This window comes from Molothrus aeneus, unplaced genomic scaffold (genome assembly GCF_037042795.1).
Source record: "Molothrus aeneus isolate 106 unplaced genomic scaffold, BPBGC_Maene_1.0 scaffold_40, whole genome shotgun sequence".
Lineage (NCBI taxonomy): Eukaryota > Metazoa > Chordata > Aves > Passeriformes > Icteridae > Molothrus > Molothrus aeneus.
The window spans coordinates 2,412,034-2,435,912 of NW_027099068.1; the positions used below are offsets into that span (position 1 = coordinate 2,412,034).

The window sequence follows — 23,879 nt, forward strand, 5'->3', positions numbered from 1 at the left end:
TTGGCTCCTCCACATTTCTGATCTTGAAGTGCCTCCATTGAGATGCTGAGGAATCCAAACTGCTTCTCTTCTCCTTCAGTGGTTGGGGTTTGAATTTCAGTGGGTTAAGCTCATCTCTGGAAAATAAATAACTATGAACAGGGAGCTGCAGTGGGAGGGAGGGACACCTGCACCAGCAGCTCCTGGCCAGGATGCAGCCCCTGGGTGGGTGCTGGCACACTGAACTGAGAAATGGTTGGATCCAGCCCTTCCCAATCCAGGCTGGAGCAGGTCTGTTCCAAAGGCAGCCCAGGGATGACACTGAGGTGCTGCAGCAGCTGCAACTGCTTGCATTGAGCAACTACAGAGGACAGGCATGAACACCTGGTGGGGATGCAGAAAGCACAGTGGGAGAGGAAAAGACAGAGAAGGCAGCAAAAAGGTGAGATTTGAGGCACCGAGGGGCAGACCCAGCCAGTGCCCAGCCAGCACAGCCCCCCCAGTGCCCAAGGCCAGAAACTCTGCAACTCCACCAGGGATTAATCAGGAATGCTCCCCTGACACTGCTGGGGGGTTGGTTGACATTTTCCAACACTCCCAGGTGACTCAGGTTGCATTCCCATCCATCCATCCATCCATCCATCCATCCATCCATCCATCCATCCATCCATCCATCCATCCATCCATCCATCCATCCATCCATCCATCCATCCATCCATCCATCCATCCTGTGGCTGTGGTGCTGGGATCCTGCCAAGCTCTGCCAGCCTTGGGCTTGGGGAGATTTCTGCCAGCCGTCCTGAGCTCCGTAATTGTGCTCTCTGTGCCAGGAAGCAGGCAAGAAAGAGTTAAAACACCACAAAACAAACCACAACAGGGAAACCTAAAAAACCTTCAACAGCTCAAACCTGCTCAAGTTATTTCTTTAGGGACACCTACCACTCTCTAGCTGAAATGCTGGGCTTTTGGGGAAAAAGAAAATTACATGTTCACCTCCAAATTGAAAGGGATTAAGGTATAAGAACCTTTCAAACTACAAATTATTGGCCCAAAGCTTTTGCCTTTGCAAGAAATCTCTAGTCAAGACCAGGCTGACAGTTAAACAACAGGTTCTTCTGGTGGGGAGAAACCCTCCTCTTTAAGGGAAGCAGCCTGAGAGTTGAAAGCAACTGTTTGGTCAAACTTCGGGCTCCCTGGCACAGCCTGCATTGCCTGTCCTTCCTGTTCACTGATTTACAGGCAGTGCCACAATGGCCCAGGTTCAGATGTTTGGTGCTATCCAGGGAATTTGGCATCCCCATTTCTATATGTTTTAATCTAAGTTTCAATCCTTGCAACCACTCTTCAAATGCCAGGTTTCCTTTCTTTTACAGAAATCTCAAGGTTCCCCAAAGTCTTTTGACATCCTCTTTTCTGCTCAGAGAGATGACATTTTCAACCAGATGTTTCCAAAGTTAACAGCATGTGAAAGAATAATGAACTGAAATGACCCTGGGTTCCAGCTTAGCCAAACTCCATTCTGTGTCAGACACTAAGATTGCCACCTCTAAGGCAGGAGCTGTTTGTGCCCCCCATCCCTCCTGTCCTTCTCCCCAGCAGCCTGGGCCTGTTTTCCCCGGCAGAATCCCTGTCCCTGTGCACCCTGCCAGGAGCAGTTGCACACAGGCTCACATCTCCCCTTGCCCTCACCAGTGGGTTTCTCTCATCCCCCAACACGCCGATGACAGCGCTGGTGCCATGAGTGCCCAGGGCCTGCACTTCCACCACAGCTGGGATCTCTGCTGTGCTCTGGGGCTGCACAATCCCACAGGGCTTGGGGCTGGAGTAGAGCACAGCAGAGTCCTCCTTGCGTTTCTGGAAGGGACAGAATGAAATGCAACTTCAGAGACACCTCTGAAGAAACTTTAGACTCCTTAACATCCACCGCAACAGCAACTTACACACACGTTTAAAATGCCCCAGCACAAAGGTAAAAGGCACAAACAAGATGCAAGAATTGTAGGCTTAGCACTCCCAGGGGAACCTGCAAGGAGGCTGCCAGCACAGGCATTGGTGTCTGTGGATGCAGCAGCTTTTCACAACCTACAGTCGGGTAGGATCCTGCTCTCAGCAGATCTATAAGACTGAATAGAAACCAGCAAGGTCTTATCCAAACCCTTTTTTCCCCTAATAATCTCCTCAGTAATATTTGACAGAAGGAGGTGGATGTGATGCCAAACCTGGGGAATAAGCCCGTAGCAGCCAGGAAGGTGGCTGGGATTCCTAATGATGATCTTCCTCTCATATGGCACCTTCAGGTGGCACTCATCATACAGCGGGACTGGGGAGGACCCTTGGAGCTCAGGAACAAGACATCTGGGCAAAGAGATGACCCCAGGGCAATCAGAGATACTGAGAGAATGGAGAACGTTTCCCCCCAAAGATTGTGAAATGGAGCAGAACACATTGGTCACTGTCAAATGCACATTGAACAGCCCTACAGGGATAAATTGCCTTCTACCTCTTCCCACTCCAACATGTCTTGTCAAGGAGGGGCAAACCCTGAGAGGCAGCACCCAGAGGCTGCCAAGTGCCCCAGGCAGAGCACTTTGAGCCACAGCTGCCTCAGCCCCTCCTTTACCCAAGAAGGCTTGCAAGGACTCCTGGAACAGTCCCAGTGAGCACGAGCTCTGGGGGAGCCTTCCCAACAAGGATCAGTGCTCCCTAAGGCTCAAGGAACACACAACTCCAGTGTCTCAGTAAAAATGACTCCCTTCTCTCCCATGGTGCTGTTGCCCTGCCTGAGAACTCAGCTCTTTGCCCCAACCCTGGAGGGCACGAGACAGCAGCTGCCCCACAGAGGGGCTGATCAGCCCCTGCCAGGCCCTGCAGCTCCCTGGCTCCTTCACTGCACAGCTCCAGGCCCTGCCTGGCCCCAGCTCCACCTGCTTTACAGAATGGCAGCCCAGGCACTGCCTGGATGGCTCTGCCTGGGACAGGGAACAGCGCCAGGGAGCTGCATCCCTCTGGGCATCACACTGACACCCACAGCAGCACAGCAGCATGGAATTCTGCTGCAGCAACAACGACTTTTGGTCTCAACTCTGACAACATTAAAGCTCAAAATGGGAAGCAGAGGGAAGGAGAATAACTGGAGCTGACCTGCCACATCAAGGGCTGCTTTCCCCTCGTAAGACCTTGCCCTCACCACTCTTGCTGGGAGCCACTTCCCCCCTGCCATGGGCCCTCATGGACAGAGCCAGACCCTGACTCTCAGCAGCTGCTTGGTGTGGCCCAAACCAGTGCACGGTGCTCACAACCAGCACAACTCCACCTCTTGCAGAAGAAGGAGAGGAGGCCCTCAGGAAATTTGTTCCACCTCAAGCACCAAAAACCAGGCCAATCAATGATATCATTCCTGGTGCCTTTAGAGGAGGGCCCAGGACCGTGCTGGGCTGTGAGCAGGGGTGCTTTTCACCACAGGCTGCTGTCCAAGCACTGCTGTTCTCATGTCCAGCTGGCACAACATGAGGCCATTCAGCAGCACTTCTCCTTGGCAGCTGCAGCCAGCAAAGCCTGTGCAAGGCAGTGCCTGGGGGGGCCAGGCAAGGGCTGGTACCTGGCTGTGATGATCAGGGTTGCCACTCCCCTGCCAATACCCTCCAGGTCCACCAGCATTCTCCGGTAGAACTCCATCACCGTGTTGGAGCACAGGGTCACCTGGTGGGAGAGAAGAACAGTCAATTCTTCCTTACATAAGCTCATTACCCACGTGTGATATCCTCCAGCTCCTGAGGGAGGATATTTGGCCTTAATTCTTCTGCTGCTCCACGTGTAGAGCACAGTCTCAGAGTAGCAAAAGCCTTCTGGCAATGCCAGATTTGTTAAACACCCCTTGCTATCAGGGCACAGGTCAGCTACATTAAAACTTTAGACTAAAGCTCTATGCACCACTGCATTCAAATTAAGGGGCCAATTTTTCATCTGACTACAAAGACATCCATGCAGAGGAAACCTGACTTGAACACAATGAGTTCAGCTTCACAGCAGGAAGCTGAGGGCAAAGTGTGGCCCAGCAGGTGCTGGGCAGTTCGTGGCTGCAGAGTTTTTTGTCCCCACTGGAGATTCCTGCAGTGAACACAAATCATTCTGCTCCCCAGGAGGGGGGAAATGAGACCAAGAAGAAAAGCTAACTGCTTTATACAATGACATCTCTCTAACAGCCACCTTCTGCCCTCATCCTTCTGCTGCCCACTTGCAATCAAATAACTCACTCTCAAAAACACAAGAATGGCTTCAGGCCTTGACCATAAGGTATGTGACCTCAGCATATGATTTTGGAAACCAAACAGTGCTCCTTGAGGAACATCCCGAGTAAGCCAGCTAGCAGAGGCCTCCCAGCAGTGCAGATCTCTCACTGCCAGGATGCTCAAAGCTGGCACCAGAGCTAAAGCCCTCCCACACTGCAGTGCAGCTCCAGCCCTGGTGCTGCAGCGTCTGTGGCTGGGCTCTGGCCGTACCTCAATATCCTGGTGTCCGTGGGGCAGGATGGTGCCTTGGCTGGGATTCATGGTGAACTCCCTGGGCTGCACATAGAAATGGATTCCCTCCCTCCAGGCCGGGTCAGTGTCCCTGTGGATCTGATCCACGCTGTCCACAGCCGGCTGCGTGCCATCGTCCGACATGCGGAGCTGGAACGTCAGGGGCACCGGGGAGCTGTTGGTGAGGCGGCAGCGCCGCGTGCAGGGAAAGCCTGGGGAAGGACACAAATATCCATTCAGGCACCCATGAGGGCATGATCCTGGGGGGAATATCCTGGCAGGATGAAAGTGGGATTGGAGTTGAGCTCTTTATTAGCTGAACTACAGCTCAGCGAGAAGCTGCATGAGGAATGAATTGTTACTGAGTTCCCTTTGACACAGATTCCAGACTGCAGCCTCGAAAATGCCCACTCCTAGACCTGCTGAACACTGCAAGCTTCTCTCTTTGTGATGGGGAGGAGCTCCCTCACCTGCCCCAAACCAGCACCAGTTCTCTCTCAGTGATGAGTGTGCACCCAGACCCAGCATTTACTCTGAGAATTCAAGCTGTCAAATTGCCTGGTCAGCCTGCCAACACTCCCACCGTTTTCAAGATATATAAACAGTGAGTTGTCATTGAGAAGAAGCTACAGCAAAAGAAAGTGAGGATGGAATCAGGAACTAGAACGTGATGCAAAGCACCCTAATGCAGCTTGTCTCTGCAGGATCCTTAAGGCATCTCTTGGTTTGGGCCAAACAGACTGAGCACATGACAGCTCAGAGCCCACTCAACCGGGGGCACACCCCAGCCTTGGTTTGAGATCAGCAATTAGGAACCAGGTCCCACCTCACCCAACAAACAGGGACATCACAGCCATGCTGCTCACTGTGATTGCTGCCTGCAAGGGTTTCCCCCACTCTAGCTCTGAGATTTGCTTTCCATCCTGCAAAGCCAGAGATACAGCCACTCATGGTGGGGATGTCCTGCAGAGCCCGCAGAGCAGCCACAGCCTGCTCTGCAGTGCACAACTGGCTGGGCTGGCAGCTCTGTGGGGAGGAGACTTCTCCCCAGGCCTGCTCACCAAGAGTCACTGGAACACATATGGGGGGAATAAACAACAGCAGCTGCAGCCCAGAGCTTCTCTGTGCCCATCCAAGTGACCACTGCCAGCTCCAGCAGGGACTCCAGCAGGGAGGCAAGAGAGGCACAAAAAGGACAAACCCAGGTGTCAAAACCTCAAATGAGACTGAGGCCAGCACATGCAGACAACAGTCAACAGTTACAAAGAAGCAAAGACACAACAGCTGCCTTCAGCTGAAGAGACCTTAGGAATGAAATGGCATTCAGCAGGATCAATCTCCTGCTTCAGAATCATATTTCCATCTGTTGCCTTTCTTGTTTCATTTCTTCAAAAGGCAACTTGACAAGTGCCTCTGTGGTGATGCAGACTGGGGCAGAAGCAGCTCAGGAAAGGCAATGAGTTTCCATCAGAAGTTCATGAACTTCCTTGTCCTGGGTTTAGGCTTGGCAGTGAATGTTGCCCTTGGTCTGGGAAGGGGGATTTGGGGGGTTTTGGCCCTGGGCTGGGCTTTTCTGCTGGGGTTTTTGGGAGTTGTGGCGTGATGCCGTGGGCGGCTGTGCAGTGGGAGCTGAGGCTGGGCAGGGAGCGGAGCTTCCCTTCCTCCCGCTGGGGATCGCAGCTCGGCCGCTGCTGCTGCGGGAGGTTGTGTGCTTGGCCCGGGACTGCCCTGGCTGCAGCTCAGCGCTGGCATCGACCCTGCCTGCCTGCCCCGCTCCTGCCTGCTGCTGCTGGGCACTGCCCACATCCCCCTGCCCTTTGGGGGTTTGCAAAAGGAGCATTTCCTCTTTCCCTTCCCTTCCCGCACCGGCTGGGAGGGGATCCCTGCCCTGCCAGAGCCCACAGCTCCTCCTGCTGTGACCACAACTCCACCAAAGGGGAAAAACGGGACTTGGCCCCTGGGAAACGTCTGTTCTTGCCTTCTTGTCTGTGCTCTCCTGAGATAGTCTAGGAAAGAACTGTTATTCCTTTTCCCATAGTTTTGCCTGGGAGCCCTGTCATTTCAAAGGGATAATAATTTGGAGGGAATGGCTCATCTTTCCATTGCAGGAAGATTCCCACCTTCCTTGGCAGACATCTGTCTTTTCAAGCAGCACAGAGACACCAGAAAATACTGACTTTCTATTCCTTGCTCCCATTGGATCTCACAATGGCAAAATGCCCCCTGAGGCAGCAGCAGCAGCCCTGCAGTTCACAGCCTGAAGAGGCTGCTGGGGCAGACCAGGAGCGAGGGATGCTTTTCTGTTGGAAGGCACAGATCCCTGACGCTGTGTCCCAGCCCAGGCAACACTCACCAAAGGAGATGTCCCCGAAGTCGAGCTCAGGGAGGTCGAAGTGTACACTCGGTGCAGTGACACTGCCCCTGGAGGCCGAGGACAGAGCAGGAAAGGGCTCGGTTAAAGGGATTGCAAAGGTCCGGCTGTTGTGGCTCGGGGGCACAAAACCTGGGCTCAGGGCACCCTGGGTTTCCAACCAACACAGCACCGTGTGCTCAGCACAGGGCCCTGTGCACAGGGGGCAGCTCAAGCCAAGTGGCAGCAGCCAACAGCCCCTGATGGGCTCTGGGCACAGGGCAGGCAGGAGAAGCCCCTGGGTTGCTGGGGGTCCCATGAAGGACCCTGAACACACACCCAGACGTGGCTCCGTGCCTCAGTTTCCCCATCTGCAATGGGATGGACATCAAGGTGTCCCCACAAACTTCTGTAAGCAGCCCTGCCAGCCACAGGTGCCCTGCTTTGCTCCTTCTTAGCTGCAACTGCTGTTGCCATGGAGGAGCTTTCCCAGGAGAGTTTGACCCACCCAATCATTACAGACAGATTCTGAGACACAAATCCAGGGCATTCCCAAACATCCTCTGGAAAGAGCAGCAACAGTTCTACCCAGGGGACAGATGAATCCTAGAGGAAAGGACCAGCTTGTCAGCAGTGCCCCAGCTGGCACAGCCAAGAGCAATAGCCTAAACAACCAAACAAGGCTGTCCTGACTCTAGCACAGCACCTCACCTGGCCTTGAACTCAGCAGACACACTCCAAAAGTCACCAACATCCCCTGAAATCAGCACTTGGAGCTGCACAAGACTCACCAGTTGATTTCATGCTTGATGCCAATCAGTGCCCACTCTGCCCTTTGGTTCAAAATCAAGGAGCAGTGACCTGGGCCTTGTGTTGTATTCACAGGACTGGCCCTGGCTCTGCTCTGCACATCTCAACAAGAGACACCTGCCCTTGCTCCAGGAGAAAGCTGCTTATGCAGAAACACCCCATGACCACTTTGGGGGAGGGACAGAGGAGAATCAATTCTTTGATGGTGAAAGGTTCCCTCTTGATTTCCAAAAGAAAAAAGCAGCACTTTTCCTCCAAAAACAAAGCCAGCATCATTGTTTCTCCACTATGGGCACACCTACTCACCACTTTTCTCTTGCTAAGGAATAACTTCCTTGTTCTTCTTTATCCATCTCCCTTATCTTATTGGTAACATCCAGTGCAGATTGCTTTCATTTCTTGACTGCCTTGAGCCAGTGCCTCCCAAGAGCAGTAGCCCAGCCTCAAAGCTGCAGAGCAGCCAGCATGAGCTCTCCTGCTTCCACTGCATTATCCCAGCAGCACATGGCTCAGGCTGGCAGGGACAAGGCCTCACGCTGCTGTGGTGCTGAGGACTGAGCTCTGCCTCCCCTGTGATCAGCCCTTCTCCCTTTGGCTGGGCCAGGATTGTCTCTTGCCATGGCACCAGCCCACAGGATGGTGCCCCAGTCCTTGGCACAGTTCCTGCTGCACAGTTCCTGACTCCCACATCAGCCCTTTGCTGGCTGTGCAAAGGAGGCACCAGAGCACTCTGTGCACAGGAGCTGGGAGCACGGTTTGTGCCCCACAGCATGGCCATGAGAGCTGAGCTGAGGCTGCTGCTGCCCATCTGGCATGGATTATTCACACAAGGTTTTACAAACACTGCTGCTGCCCATCTGCCATGGATTATTCGCACAAGGTTTTACAAACACTGCTGCTGCCCATCTGGCATGGATTATTCACACAAGGTTTTACAAACCCTGCTGCTGCTGCAGAATCACCCAGGCTGGCCCATCTGCAAAGCCCTGGGGGCCTTGCTGGGTGTTCAGCTGGGACATCCCAGAGCAGCTGCTGCCCAAAGCTGATCCATCCCACTGCCTGCCAGGGCCCAAGGCACAGGGAGATCCCTGCAGGGAGGAGTCATTCCAGCTCCCAGGCACCACACAGGGCAGGAGGCATCCTCACACTAAAGCAATGCCAGCAGCAGAGCAGACATTCAGACCTTTTTTCTCTGCTCCACCCCAAAAGGAGGTAGGTGGGGGATGTCCCAGAGACAGCCACACATGTGCCCACCCAGCTGCCAGGGTCCTTACTTGATGGTCAGGATGGCAGGCGTAGGAGATCCAGCCACACTGAACTGGAACTCTTCCTCAAAGCTCTCCAGCACGGTGGCACTGAAGGAGATCTGGACACTCTGGCTCCCACCTGCTGCAATGATGCCCTCCTCGTGTGCAAACTTGAAGCACAAGCCCATGTTGGTGCCTGAAGGGACGCAGGTGAAGGGAGCATCAAGAGCTCCTTGGTTCATCAGTTTCACCTGCAGCAGCAAGAGAGCAAAGTGGAAATACATGTGGAACCTTCCCTTCTTGTGAGCTCTTGTCTTATGATGCAATGAACACCCAGAAAAAACAGAAGATGCTTTGTGTTGCTGAATGGCAGAAGTCAAAAGATACAACAGGACAAGTTCTGCCTTTGGGTTTTCATGCAGAGCAGTGGCAACTGCACACAACTGCAGTCACCCTGGGCTTATCCCATGGACGCAGAGCAGTGCACCTCTGTTCAGCAGCACCCAGCTCATTGGGAGCTGGCCCTGAGAGCAACGTGGGCTGATTGCAGCTGCGGAGTGAATCACCCCAGAGCTGCTGCTGCCCCAGTGAGCACAGCTCCAACAGCACCATCTACTCATTCACCTTCTCCCACACCATGAAAACAATACATTGAGAATGAGGCATCAGCATCAAAATGTTCAGACAGCACCATCTTTTGGCAAGAAAACCAGGGTGTCTTTCTCTTCCCCAGCCAAGCTTTTGAAAGTGTCTGGCATGATGCAGTGCCTCATTTTCTACCTCCTCCAGTTGGTCTCTTTTTTTTTTTTTTTCCAAACTTGACACTGTTGGGGGGAGGCAAATAGGTAGAAAAATCCTTTGCTTTATTCCCAGGAACACTTTTCTCTTTCTAGAGCCAGGATGCAGCAAGGCTGAAGTGTGGTGAGGGACTGCTCAGCAAGGGAGGGAACTCCCAAGGCTTTCCTGTCACTTGCAGGAATAAGCAGGGACACCTGACTGGGAGCTGTTTGCAGAGGGCTGAAGCTCAAAGGCAGCCAGTTTGTTGCAGCTGCTTCTGCAGAGCCCAGTGCAAAGGTGCCTTGTGTCTGGCACTGCCACAAAAGCCTCTGAACATGCAGCTTTTGGAGCCAGTGCTGGTTTCATGGGCCAAGGGCTTGTTTTGCAGGAAGCCTCCAGGCTGATCCCTAAGGAAGGCTGCCCAAAAGCAGGGACTGGGGCTTCAGGAACAACAGACACACCTTTCTGACGCCCCCAGATTTGAGCAGTGCATCAAATATTCCCTGCTCACAAGTGCCCAGGTTGGCAGCAATTCCACAGCTCCACCAGGCTTGCTGCTGCCTCAGGAGCCATCAGGACCCATCCCAAGCCCTGCTGCTCACCTCATGGACATGGGGGGTGTTGACAAAAACGTTCCCAAGGTTCAGAGTCTGAGAGCTGAGTTCAACCAAGGATCCTTGGCCTTCCCCTCTGAGCTGCAGGGGCAGCCTGCTCTCACGGCCTGGGGAGAGATGTCCATTGCAGTACAATCATTGCCTCTGTCACACTGGATTTTCCAGGCTGCCTCAGTGCTAGTCCCTGACTCTGAGCTGGATGCAACCAGCTCCTGATGCTGCAGGAGAAGATATGCACCCTTCTCTTCCCTCAGGAGAAATCCCTTGGGGCTGACTCCTAATTTCTAACCCATTCCTCGGGCTGCTTTCCAATTTGAGCCACCATTTTGCTGAGTTTAAAACATCTCTGGTGTCCTGTAGTGACAGGCCAAGGAGTAATGGGTAGAAATTGAAAGAATGGAGATTTAGGTTAGATATTAGGGAAGAAATTTTTACAGTGAGGGTGGTGAGGCACTGGAGCAGGTTCCCCAGGGAAGGTGTAGAGGTTCCAGCCTGCAAGTGTTCCAAGCCAGGCTGGATGGAGCTTGGAGCTACCTGCTCTAGGGGGAGGTGTCCCTGCCCATGGCAGGGGCCTTGGCACCAGATGATCTTTAAGGTCCATTCCATCCTTAACACACTGTGATTCTGTGGTTTCCTTCCCATGCACCTAGAGGAGCTTTGAAATCCATTCAGTGCAGGCACAAAGCTCATACAGAGTTTGGCAATTACCAAACTCCCAGGCCCAGGAGCACAGGACTTTGTTGCCCAAGTGCTCCCCTTCTGACACTCAGCCCTGTGTTCTGTTTCCACAGACTGAGAGCTGCAAGGGGACAACTCCACACAGGGAGAGAAGCAGCTGCTGGCCAAGGGGGCTCCCTCTACAAACAGCCTGGGCTCAGTGGGGCTCAGCCACCTCTGCTCTGCTGCTGTCTGGGCACTGGGAGCTGATCCAGGCTCAGGGAGCCCATTTCTAACTCAGCTCCTCCCACCTGATGATGGATCCATGGCAAATGGACCCATCCTGGAGGCCAGGGGCCTGGAGGGTCTTAGTGCTTGTTCACTAAAGCTGTTCTGCTCTGGAGCTCTCTGGCCTTTGAGGGAATGCTGGCAAAGCCATGGCATGAAAACCTCTCCCTGCACTGCCTGGGCTGTTCTGGGATCAGTAACCCACACACAGCATTCTGAGCCCTGGCCTGGCACGGGAGACTCCCTGGAAGCTGCAGGGCCAGGGGGGATGTGCCAGCACTGCCCTGCTGACCAGGGACTCTTCCCAGCACTTCCATGGGAGCCCAGTGCGCTCAGGCTTCCCCCATGGCTTCACTGAGGGGGAGAGAAGCAGGGCAGAGGAGCTGCACCTGAGATGCTGCAGTAAGCCATACTTCCATACTCCAGTCCTTCCAGGGGCTTGAAGGTCACCTTGATTTCAGCTGAACAATTTGGCCCAATTTTTCCCTCCTACAGCAGAAAGAGACAGCAAAACATTGCTCTGCAAACTTCACATTGCTTGTTTTCACCACACTCCTGTAAGCCTTTGTTTAGAGCATCAGTGATGAGTGAACAACACAAGGAGCCAAGGAAACCCTCCAAGCCCAGCTCAGCACAGCTCTCAATGCTCAGCTGATCAGCTCCCACTCTCCACAATATTCCTGCTGCTCTGACACAAGCTCTTGGGCACATCATGCTGCTGTCAGCTACAGTGGGATGCAACTGCCACTGTGCACTGCTGGCTCTCAGCCTTAGATGGGCCATAGGAGTAAGCAAGAAGAGAACATGATCCCCTTCCTTGAAATGCAAATATTAGTTCGGCTGTTTTGAAAGAAAACAGAGGTTGGGATTATTCTGGGCTTTACTCCAAGATGAGAAGGGATTTTGCACTGTGCAGACACCAGGCATTCATCATCTCTCCTAATGCCAGTACTCAGAATCAGGGCTCTGCTGGATGGGAGCACATGGCAGTTTGCTTGCATCACCAGAAAAGGAAAAGATTTTCTGTCCCTGTGTGCAGGAGAACTCCAAAGGCCCATTTCAACTTTGCACCCTCGTGTCCAGGCTCACAGAGGACACTGGAAGGGACACTCAGAAATAGTGCAAGGTGTGGTTACAGGAGGGGATTGGCATTTCTGTCATTAACCTTGGGCTGAATTTGGCTATTGCTGGTTGGGGGTATATGTACAAATCAAAAACAGGACAGGGCTGCTGTGGAACTGCCTTGAGCTGTTTTATTTTCCAGCATCACTCTCATTACATGGTTATGACAATGGGAAGATGCCACCAGCTCACATCCCAGGCAGCAGACCAACAACTTAATGTTACAACTTCCTTTATAAGTTTCTTGACCAATCACACAAAGCAAAAGCACATTGACAGTAGTTCTATCCAACCACTATAGGCACACATACCTTTGGTTAAAACAATGCTTGCTTATTTTGAATACAATACCTGCTTGTAAGCCTTAAAGCACAATGCACAGAGCTCCATTATTAAGCCTTAACCCTCCTAATATCTTGCTAGATAATCTTTTCTGTACCTTAGGGAGTTATTCGAGACAAGCATTAATACACAGACCATTGTTCTCTTTGTCCTCGCTTTTCTACTTTTTAAATAATTTTTCTGCTGACCTATCTCATAGCTACTGCTTAGCTCTAATCACAGTTCTACTGTATCTGAGGCTTGTCTTTTGCAGCTTTCCCAAACCCTCTAAATTTGTAGATTCCCACAATTCCCCCTCTCTGTTCATCTCAAAAGAAACCTTCATAATTGTGTCGTTTATTACTTGCGTTTCATAGCCTTACTAGAATATTTCTGCTTATTACCTACTTAAAGCATTTTCTTGCTTGCAGTAAGCAGGGGCACTGAGAGCAGGGACACCAGGGCAGTTTGCAGCCTTAACACAGCCCAGTGGGTACTTACAGTGAAAGATGTCAGTCTTTCCCTGGACAAAAGACGAGGTGTCGAGGTCTTCTTTGGCAATCCAGAAGCCATTTTGAAGGCAGGATCTCCCAGATGAGTGACAATGCCTCAAAAAACCTGGAAGAAGCAACAATGGAACTCTGAAAATCCAGAACCCAATTCATGGCAGATTCAAGGCATATACTGGTGCTAAAAATTTTCTATAATTTGAAAGTAGCTAAGTGCTTGTTTGGTGTAAGTAGCTAGTATGTTAGGCCTCTAGTTGGACTTGATTTGAACTATAGGGCTGCCTTGTGCAATCCAAAGATGGATCATACTTAAACCTGGAGCTAAAAATCTGAACATTAAGAATAGTTAGAACAGACAAAGCTGCAGCCTAAATATTACTTGAAAATAGCAAGAGTGGACATCCTCTTCTTTAGGCTAAAGCACCCCTGCTCTCTCAGCTGCTCCTCACAGGACTTGGGAGAGACTGGAATGTTATGGCTAATGGCTTAAAAATTGTTCTAAAGGACTCTCTGCCCATTGGGACAAAACTGTATAAAGAGGCTGCGACCACCCAAGCCCACCCTTCCCTGAAAATGCCTCTGCACTGGAACTTGGCACTGGGAGTTAAGCTGCCAAAGGGAACTTGAGACAAGACAAAGGTGACACTATTGTCCCATTAGCTCAGGGCTGGGGAGAAGTAAACAAGGCTGCAGAGAAAAACCTCTCCACAACAAAGCCAAACCCAGCAGCTGTCCTGAAAATCAGCTCTGTCTGGCTTCAAGGTGGGCAAGTCATAGCCACAGACTCGTCTGCTGAGGCCAGGTTTGCACACAAACCTCCCATCAAAGACCTCCACAGTGCCCCCAGACCCATTCCTGAGGCCTTGCACCAGATGACTGCAGGGCACGCAAAGTAACACAACAGATCTGAAAATCCAGAAGCCAATTGATGGCAGACTCAAAGGACAGACAGATGCTAAAGATTTTATATTATTTGAAAATATCAATAGACAGAGTCCAACTTGCCCCACCCCAGGGAGGCACCTGGGAAGTCCCACCTTGCCCAAATCTGCATGAATCCATTGGAGTCTTATGTTTTGCGAGACCTCACCACAGAGAAGACCAGAAGAGGATTTTATGGTATGCCAATGGGATCCATGGAATGGTGATGTTTTTCACTTCATCTGTCTCTGTCACTCTCCTTCTTCCCCTTCTTCCAAACCCCCCATCCCCCCCCCACCACCCCCCCCGCTTCTTTTTCTTTTCCTTTCTCTCTCTCTTCCTCACATTTACTGTTACATAAAATCCAGACTATTGATTTTGGCATATGGTCTCATTTGCACCTCAATTCACAGGCCTCTCTCTAATAATTGTAATAACCAGATGATAACAACCCACTGAAACTTGAACAGACATCATTAATCTTTAAGCAGTTTAAGCAACCACTAGACGGGAAAAAAAAGTATAGACCAGTACATTTAGAAAATGTTGCATTCCTTCAGTGCAAAAAAAACCCACAATCAGTAGAGCAAATATTGTTCATCCACTCAGCTGTGCATTGTGGTGGTGTTCAGAGGGGTCTTAGGATGAGGGAAGAGATGAGGATCTGACTCTTGATTTATTGTTTTATGATATATATTCTATTAAAATTATACTAAAAGAATAGAAGAAAGGATTTCATCAGAAGGCTAGCAAAGAATAGAAAAAGAAAGAATGAATAACAAAAGCTTGTGTCTCAGACAGAGAATCTGAGCCAGCTGACTGTGAGTGGCCATTAATTAGAAACAACTCTAGGAGACCAATCACAGATGCACCTGTTGCATTTCACAGCAGCAGATAACCATTGTTTACATTTTGTTCCTGACGTCTCTCAGCTTCTCAGGAGAAAAAACCCAAAGGATTTTTCATAAAACATGTCTGTGACGGTGCAGACCTCTAAACTGCTGCACCAGAAGACGGGCATGATCCCATCCTGTATTTCCCTTTGGCATTCTCTCTCAGAGTGCAGATGAGACAAAAGCAAAAAGTTCAACTTGAGTCAATCTTTACCTTCAAAGGAAATTCAGGAACTTTCTGCAGAGGCCAATGCTCTGCACGTTCAGGAACTTTGCAGAGGCCAATGCTCCGCGAACAATTCCCTTGGCGAATCGCCCAGTGAAGCCGCCTGCAGGAGCCCAGGCTGCGCACAACCAGCCAGGGCCGCGTTCTCAGGCAACTGAGGCCGCGCCGCTGTCACAGACGCTGCCGCCGCGTTCGTGGTTTCCAGGCAGCCGCGGAACCCGGCAGCCGCCGCCCTTTCCCGGATCCTGCCCCTCCCGGCCCCGCACGGCCCCCAAGATGCTGCCGGGGCTCGGGGGCTTCGTCTGCCTGGGCTGGGGCTCGGCCTCCCCTGCGGGACAAGGTGAGGGGGGGTCCCCGGGGGTCGTGTCCCCCCGGGAGCGTGTGTGAGTCCCCCATGTCCCCCCCAAACTGGGGTCACCCCCTTTTCTCTGCCCAGAGCTCCTGAGCCAGCTCCTGCTGCCCCCCGGGATGGGCTTTGGGGAACCCCCCGGGGACCCCCTTGAATGCCCATTCCTGGGCACTGGGACCCTTCGCATCTCCTTCCCCAGTTCCAAGACCCCCTGCACCCCCTTATTCTGCCCCGACACCCCCTGCACCCCCTTTCCCGGGTATCCTCCCCTTCCAGCCCCTGGATCCCCCGTTTCCATGAGCCCGGGGACCCCCGGACCCCATTCCCGGCCAGCCCGGGGTACCTCAGCCCCAGGCCTTCCTTTGCCCGGCGACTGGTGACGTCACTGCAGACTCGGCCGCCATTGGCGAGAAGCAAAGAGCGGCGCCAATGGCGGGGCCGGAGGCGGCTCAGGGGCCGTGAAGAGCCTTGAGCTGTGAGGGGCCATGAAGGGCCGTGAGGTGTCACTCTTGCGCCGAGAATGACACAGGAACAGGCAGGAGGCAGTATTGCAGAAAGACTAAAAGAAGGTTTAATTCAAGAGAACCGTGCGGTTTTTATAGAGTGATACGATATATTCTGATTGGCTCGTTAACAAAAACATTCTTCATACACCGTCCTTGAGAAGAAGAGAAAGATGAAGTAGAAGAACACCACCTGCAGATTGTTTATACTTAAGTTCTCACATTCTTACAACTTGCTAATAATTCTCACAAGCTGCTGTGAGAAACACTTGCTGTTGCTCTCTCTCTGTCCCATGGCATCCACAGTGAGGGGCTGTGAGGGCTCTTGGGCAACTGTGAGGGAGCCATGAGGGGCCTGTGAGGGCCCATGGGGAACTGTGTGGTGTTATCTTTTTATACTAAAAACTACGTGTACACTATTTACAATAACTTCTCAATACTTATCACCTATGTTAGACAGTGAGTTTTTACTCTAAACTAATCTAAAAATGCCAACATCACTTAAAAGATGGAGGAAGAAGGAAAAGAAGGAAGGGAGGAAGGGAGGAAGGAAGGACAAGGCACACAAATTCTTCTATCTTGGGACTTCGAGCCCCCATTCTAAAAATCTCAAAAATCTATTTTTCACCCTCTGACAAACTAACAATTATCTACTTAAACTTTCTTGACTTGTAATTCTTCCTGTAAAGGTTGGTAATTGTTTTTTCCAAGGTGTAAATCAAAGGCACAGGGGTCTTGGGCTCTGTGCCAAGGTCTCTGAGCCCCCCAGGCAGGGGCTGGAGCCCTCCAGGGCAGCCAGAGGAATTTCCTGGGTTCTCTCAATATTATATTAAAAGAAATGATATACTAAAACTACACTAAAGAAAGTGAAAGGATACATCAGAAGGCTGGAAAAGAATGAATAATAAAAAGCCGTGACTGACCAGAGTCCTGACCCAGCTGGACTGGGATTGGTGATTCAATTAAAACAATTCCCATGCTGGGTCAACAATCCTCCAAATCACATTCCAAAGCAGCAAAACAGGGAGAAGCTGAAGCTTCCCAGCTTCCCAGGAGAAGAAATCCTGGTAAAGGAATTTTCCATAAAATATCACGGTGACACTGTTTGGCTTGGTGTGGTTGAGATGGGGGTTGAGGTTGGGGTTTGCTGCTTTTTTGTTGATTGGAAAGGAAAGAGAGAGTTTTTGGGGTTTTTGGTTTTTAACGTGTGTGTTTCACAGAGTTGTGCCCAGCTTCTCAGTGGTTCAGCAGCCCATCAGTTACACAAAAAGCTTTGCATCACTTCCCTGAATTTTCCTCCCATTCCAAACCAGGACAGGGTGGAGTCACAGACATATTTTATGAAAAATCTTTTCCTTAAGATTTTTTCTCTTGAGAAGTTGAGAGACTTCAAAAACAAAATGTAAACAATGATTATTTGCTGCTGTAGAATGCAACAAGTGCATCTTTGATTGGTCTCATGTAATTGTTTTTAATTAATAATTAATCACAGTCCAGCTGTCTCAGACTCTCTGGTCAGTCACAAGATTTTATTATCATTCTATTCTTTTCTATTCTCTGCTAGCTTTCTGATGAAATCTTCTCTTCTTTTAGTAAGTTTTAATATATCATTTTTTTAAAATGTAACCTATATCATAAAATACTAAATCAGCCTTCTGAAACATAAAGTCAACATTCTCATTTCTTGCCTCGTCCTGAGACCCCTGTGAACACCACCACAGGGCGGGGTCATCATCCCACGGTGAGAGCATCTCCTAGGGCTTTGTCAATCTCCTACTTGTCTCCCAGTGCTCCCAGCACCTCCCAGCAGTGCCCCCAGCACCTCCCAGTGCTCCCAGCACCTCCCAGTGGTGCTGAGACTGTCTCCTGCTGGTTCCACCACCTACCACTTGCTCCACCAGCATCTCCTGGTGTGTGACTGTGTTTAGAGGGGTCTTAGGATGAGGGAAGAGACGAGGATCTGACTCCATGGTTCAGAAGGCTTGATTTATTATTTTATGATATATATGAAATTAAAACTATACTAAAAGAATAGAAGAAAGGATTTCATCAGAAGGCTATCTAAGAATAGAAAAAAAAAGAATGAATAACAAAAGCTTGTGTCTCAGACAGAGAGTCTGAGCCAGCTGATTGTGATTGGCCATGAATAAGAAATAACACTATGAGACCAATCACAGATGCACCTGTGTCATTCCACAGCAGCAGATAATCAATGTTTACATTTTGTTCCTGAGGCCTCTCAGCTTCTCACGAGGAAAAATCCCAAGGAAAGGATTTTTCATAAAAGATGTCTGTGACACTGGTGGTCTCACCATCCTCCCCTCATGGCACACCCCCGTTTCTCCTCCCCAGGACCCACTTCTACAGCGGGCACAGCTCTGTCCCTCCCAGCCCCTCCGTGCCCCCAGGCTCCTCTGACACCTGCCAGTTCTCCAGCCCCCTGTTCCGCGGCTCTTGTGGAGTCCTGGTCTATGAGGCCCCCACCTTCACCGTGGCCATCTTCTTCTCCAACCCCCTGGACTACAACCGCTTTGCCATGGAGCTGGGCCTGGAGCTGTCCCTGCTCAGAGCTCACCTGGGCAGGCTGGAGGACACCTACCATCGCATGTCCCAGATGAGGACGTCCTTCACCACCAACGGGACCACTGCGTGCTGCCACGTCACCCTGGACACCTGCCAGGAGCCCTTCCAGGTGAGTGTTGGCCACGTCAAGGTGACAGCCACCATGTCCAACACACGGAGATCCATTATCAGGGTGGCTCTGCAGGAGCAGGAGTGCTCAGGGAAGGAAGCTGGAGAGAGGCTTCCATGCTATGTGACAGCAAAGGGATTAATTCAGTTTTTACTGGGCCTGTGAACAGAGAAACAAGGCACACAAAAACTGCTTTTCCCAGCAAGAACAGTTGGAAGAGAAGAAGAAGACATCCGGCTCAAGAATGTAGGAATAGACAAAACAATGACTGAATCTGGGCTTGATGGTAATGGGTAAATTGTAATATGTAAATTGCTTACTTGTAAAATCATGTGTGCAAGAGTGGTTAGGAGTATCCTTTGTGTGACCTCAGGCCTGAATAAATTATGCCTTTTTAAAACAAATTAGTGTTATGGGGTCTTGTTCCAGTATTTTGGAGATTTTGTGGCAGTAAATTGGAGAGGCAGCCAGAAGATCAGCCTAGAGCTTCAATGAATCCACAGATCTCCAGCCAGCACTGAGGAATTTTCAGGGGGAAAATCAGCTTGAGACCTTCCGGGACTCGAGGCAAGATCCTTGGCCTAAGTGAAGGCATCATTTAAATTCTTTTCCTTTGGCTTATTGACAAGGGATGCAAATCCCCACACAGAGTAACTGGTAAGTGTCAGAACCCAGGAAATTCCTCTGGCTGCCCTGGAGGGCTCCAGCCCCTGCCCGGGGGGCTCAGAGACCCTGGCACAGAGCCCATGAGCCCTGTGACTTGGATTTTGACCCATGGAAAAAAAAATTACCAACCTTATATGAAGATCTGCAAGCCACGAAATTCTAAGTCGAATAATAGTTAGTCATGGGCTGAAAAATAGATTTTTGGGAGTTTTTAGAATGAGGGTTCAGCAGGCAAGATGGAGGAATCTGGGTGTTGTCCAGTCTTTCTCCTTCTTCTTCTTGGTCTCCAACTTCTGCTGTGATGGTGGCACTTTTAGATTGGTTTAGAGTAGAAGCTCACTGTCTAACATAGGTGATAGGTATTGGGAAGTTATGATAAATAATGTACATGTAGTTTTTAGTATAAAAGACAACACCACCCTGAGGGTGTCAGTGTGCCTCTGTCTTTCCTGCTGAGCAGACATCGGCAGGCCAGAAGAAAGAATTTTATAGATAAGAAACAATAAACAACCTTGAGAACAAGGACTGAAGAGTTCTGACTCCTTCTTTGACCACCAGGCTGGGAAAAGAGACTTTCTAACCTATCTCAGGGTCACTCTGACCAGCAGAGACTCTGAGAGCTAAGGGGGGTTTGAGCCCCTGGGTGAGCTTATCAGGGAGAAGTTTGAGTTCCTGACCTCAGGGAGTCAGAGTTTCCCCCTTTCTGGAGTTCAAGTCCCCAAGAACTATCAGGGGTTCGAGTTCCCTAGGAAATATTAGAGGTTGTCTTTGGCAGGTATTGACAGTAAAAGATTTTAAAATCACAAAATTCGGGGAGCTAGAAATAAAGTTCGGCTTAGTAGGCCCTGGGAAAATGTTAAAGGTAGGCCCTGGGAAATGTTAGACCTTGTATTTGCTAGATCATGTGAAACTGCAGCCGTGTAGTCAGTATATGATAAATGATACAATTGTTAGATGTGATTAGATCTAATGATTGTTGAAAGAATCATGAGAAACTATGTTAGAGGTTTGAGGGAATCACGAGGAATCCACGCTTGGATGATATCAATGTATACAATAGAACAATGTATGTTTAATAATTAATATGTAAGTTATATAATGATAGAATATAAAACATGTTCGGTCCCAAAGCATGTCAGAGTCAGATTTGGGGTTGTGTCCCCTGACACCCAGAGCTCTTAGTAAAAGCACCTGCATATAATCATTCTGTGATTATGTGTTCCTGAACACTAACATTATCAGGAATTGTTGTATCAGACCAAGATCATAGTTTCAAGAAAAATCATTGTTCTGCTGTCTTGTAGCATAGGCTGCAATCATCTGAACTTGGATGGAGGAAAGAAGAAAAAAAAAAAACCACATTCTTCATTTGCAACTGAAGCCTGGCCACAGCTTCATCTGGAGCCACTTTTGTGGTGGAGATTGGTTAATTCCTTTGCATTCCTCACATTCTCTGCATTCTTCTTGAACTCTGAGGGCTTGTTCATGTGAAAGTGGTACCATGATGTGAGTTTGCCAGCATATCAACATGGGGATGTCCTTGATAAAAAAATTCATTTGCAGAGAGAGTGTTGAGAGTGTTGGAGTGTGACTGATGTGGGGAAATATCGCAAGGTCTCGAGATATCGCGAGGTCACGCAGAACCCCTCCCCTTTTACCGTTAACTGACCGTTACCCCCTGTTATAAAAGACCCTGCCTAACCGTTAATAAAGGCCAGTTACTGTCCACCACATTGGTGTATGCATGTGCTTGGCCCATGTGGCAGTGGCGCCGCCACTGAACTGTCCTTGACCAGGGACGCCACGCCCCAAGCGACGGCAACAAGTGGTGCCAAAACCCGGGAACAATCCGGGAAGCGGGAATCACCTGGGCGAGTGGAAGGCGGCTGGAGCAGCAGGACTGTCTCTGGCGGGGAGGACGCTCCCAGAGGACCGGCAAGAGGGGAGGGTCTCCCGCTGACATTCGGCGAAGGAGGAGGGCTCGCGCCAGGAGTGGCGAAAGAGGAAGGCTCGTGCCTAGGCCCGACGAAGGAGGAAGGCTTACGTGGGGTGGTGAAGGAGGAAGTCTTGCGCCAGAAAATTGGCGAAGGAGGAAGGCTCGCGTCACAGCCGGCGGAAGAGGAGGTGTCGCGTCGCAATTCGGTGAAGGAGGAAGTCTCGCGCCAGGACCTGGTGAAGGAGGAAGTCTCGCATCGATAGCCAGCGGTGGAGAGGATGGAGCCCCTTGCTAAGGTCATTTTTAAAATTCACAGAGATTGGGGCATAGATTGTGAGCCGGGAGATTTTGTCCTCACAGTGTCGAGGCTCCTGCGCGCTGGGGTAATCAGGCATCCAGAGGATATCTTCTGCCCAGAAGTATGGGATAATTGTACTGGGGCCCTAGCGGTGGAGGCTATGTCCTCAGGCTCAGGGCGGAGTCTAAAATCATGGGGCGGGGTCATGCGGGCACTGAAAAAAGCTCGGCCAGTCCAGCGGGAGCGGGGAAAGTGGAAGGCCACCCAGGACTGCTTGTGGGAGGGACCCCGGCAGGGTGCGGACGATCGTGGGTCCGCTGAGTGTGGGGATTCGCAGCCGCGGGAGCACTCTTTGCAGCTCCCGAGCCCAGGCATCCCATCTACAGGGAAAAAGCTGTCATTTTGGGACAGGCTGCTAAAGGAAGCACGGAACGCGGCCGTTAACTCACAGGCGCAGAGCGCAGCCGTTGGTTCAGAGGCGCGGGGTGCGGCCGTTAGTTCGGAGGCGCAGAGCGCGGCCGTTAGCTCAGAGGCGCGGAGCCCCGCCATTAACTTGGAGGTGCGAGGCACCGCCATTGACTCCAAGTCCGAGGGAGCCTGGGCGGGGCCTCCGCCTCATGTGCCGCAGGGTGACGAGCCCCAGAGGGGGGGGGTGCCACCATGGCGACCCGTGGCCGGCGGGGCTGGCGGGGCGGCGCGCCGGGGGTTGAGCCACCGGGCTCCCAACCGGCCGCGGCCAACAGCCACTGCCTCCAGCGGCTGCGCCTACGCAGGGCCGGCGGGCAGCCTGGGCGGTGCAGGGCAGCCAGACTCTTCCGTGGGCTGGTGGCGAGCGGAGCTGGGCAGCGTGGTATCGACGTTGGGGCGACGCATCGCACCGGAGAGAAGAGCTGTGCGGGGCGGCGGGAGTCCTGCCCCGTCGCCCTCCGCAGCAGCGGCGGCTGGGCCGTGCTGAGGGTGCTGACGGAGAACGGGCAGCAGCAGCAGCGGCCCGGCGGCCAGGGTGCTGCTGTTATCAAGCACTTTTCTGGCTTTGAAAACACCGTCACTTCATGTAGAAAAAATGAAGTGCCCAACTGCATCATCAGTGCTGCATCAAAGGAAGGTTTTGCTATCTATAAAGAAAACTACAGCTGCCAAGTGTCTGAAGAGCTGGAATTAAGCCACTGTGACCTGGATACCAGTGCAATGATATCCAGTATTCATCGGCGGCTGGATCTGAGTTCAGGCTCTCCTATGGTAGTGGCAGATGTTGTAACTCTGGCTGTGGGAGAGTATGCAGAAGACATTTATCAGTACCTCCGAGAGGCAGAAGTAAGATTTAGGCCCAAGCCCTACTACATGAAGAAGCAGCCAGATATCACAACAGGAATGCGTGCTATCCTGGTAGACTGGCTGGAGGAAGTAGGGCAAGAGTATAAACTTCGGACAGAGACTTTGTACTTGGCAGTGAACTTCCTGGAGAGGTTTCTTTTCTGCATGTCTGCTCTCAGAGGGAAGTTACAGCTTGTGGCAACAGCAGCAATTCTTCTGGCTGCAAACTATGAAGAGATCTACCCGCCAGATGTGGATGAATTTGTCTATATAACAGATGATACCTACACAAAGAAGCAGCTGCTATGAACGGAACACTTGCTTCTCAAAGTGCTGGGTTTTGACCTAACAGCCCCAACCGTCAGCCAGTTCCTCCTTCAGTCCTTCACAAATTGCTGCAGCAGCCTACTGTTTAGCAAACTATACAGTGAACAGATCTTTCTGGCCAGAAGAACACCTTAATATTGTGACACTGGGCCACCCAAGCACTTGAGGAAGGCCCACAGGTCATAATTAAAAATGAACTAGGGGAATGGGAACAGGGTTGGAGACTGGTACTCACAGTGCAAGGGTACGCAGCCATCAAGAAAAATAGTAAAATCAAATGGTGCCCGCTTAAGTTGATAAAACCGTACCTTCAGGGCAAAAACTAATGAAATTTGTAAAGTTTGTTTTTGCAGGACCGAATCCTCAGATGCCCCCGCGGCCTGTATACCCCGCTTCCTAAAGGCTGTGATGAATCATCAAGCAGCCCGATGGCAGACCATACCAGGGTCGTGAAAGAACTCAGTGACCAAACTAAAGGAGTGGCTGGCACAGAGAAGGACGGGAGGGAAAAATAGCTCAGCAAAAATGTTAAGAGGTATCCAGCAAGCAGAGTTCGAGCT

General features: G+C 51.1%; 1 pseudogene; it reads left to right on the forward strand.

Annotated features, from left to right (window-relative positions):
- Positions 1 to 22,338: 22,338 nt before the first annotated feature.
- LOC136570871 (cyclin-A1 pseudogene) lies at positions 22,339 to 23,627 on the forward strand (annotated as a pseudogene).
- Positions 23,628 to 23,879: the final 252 nt, after the last annotated feature.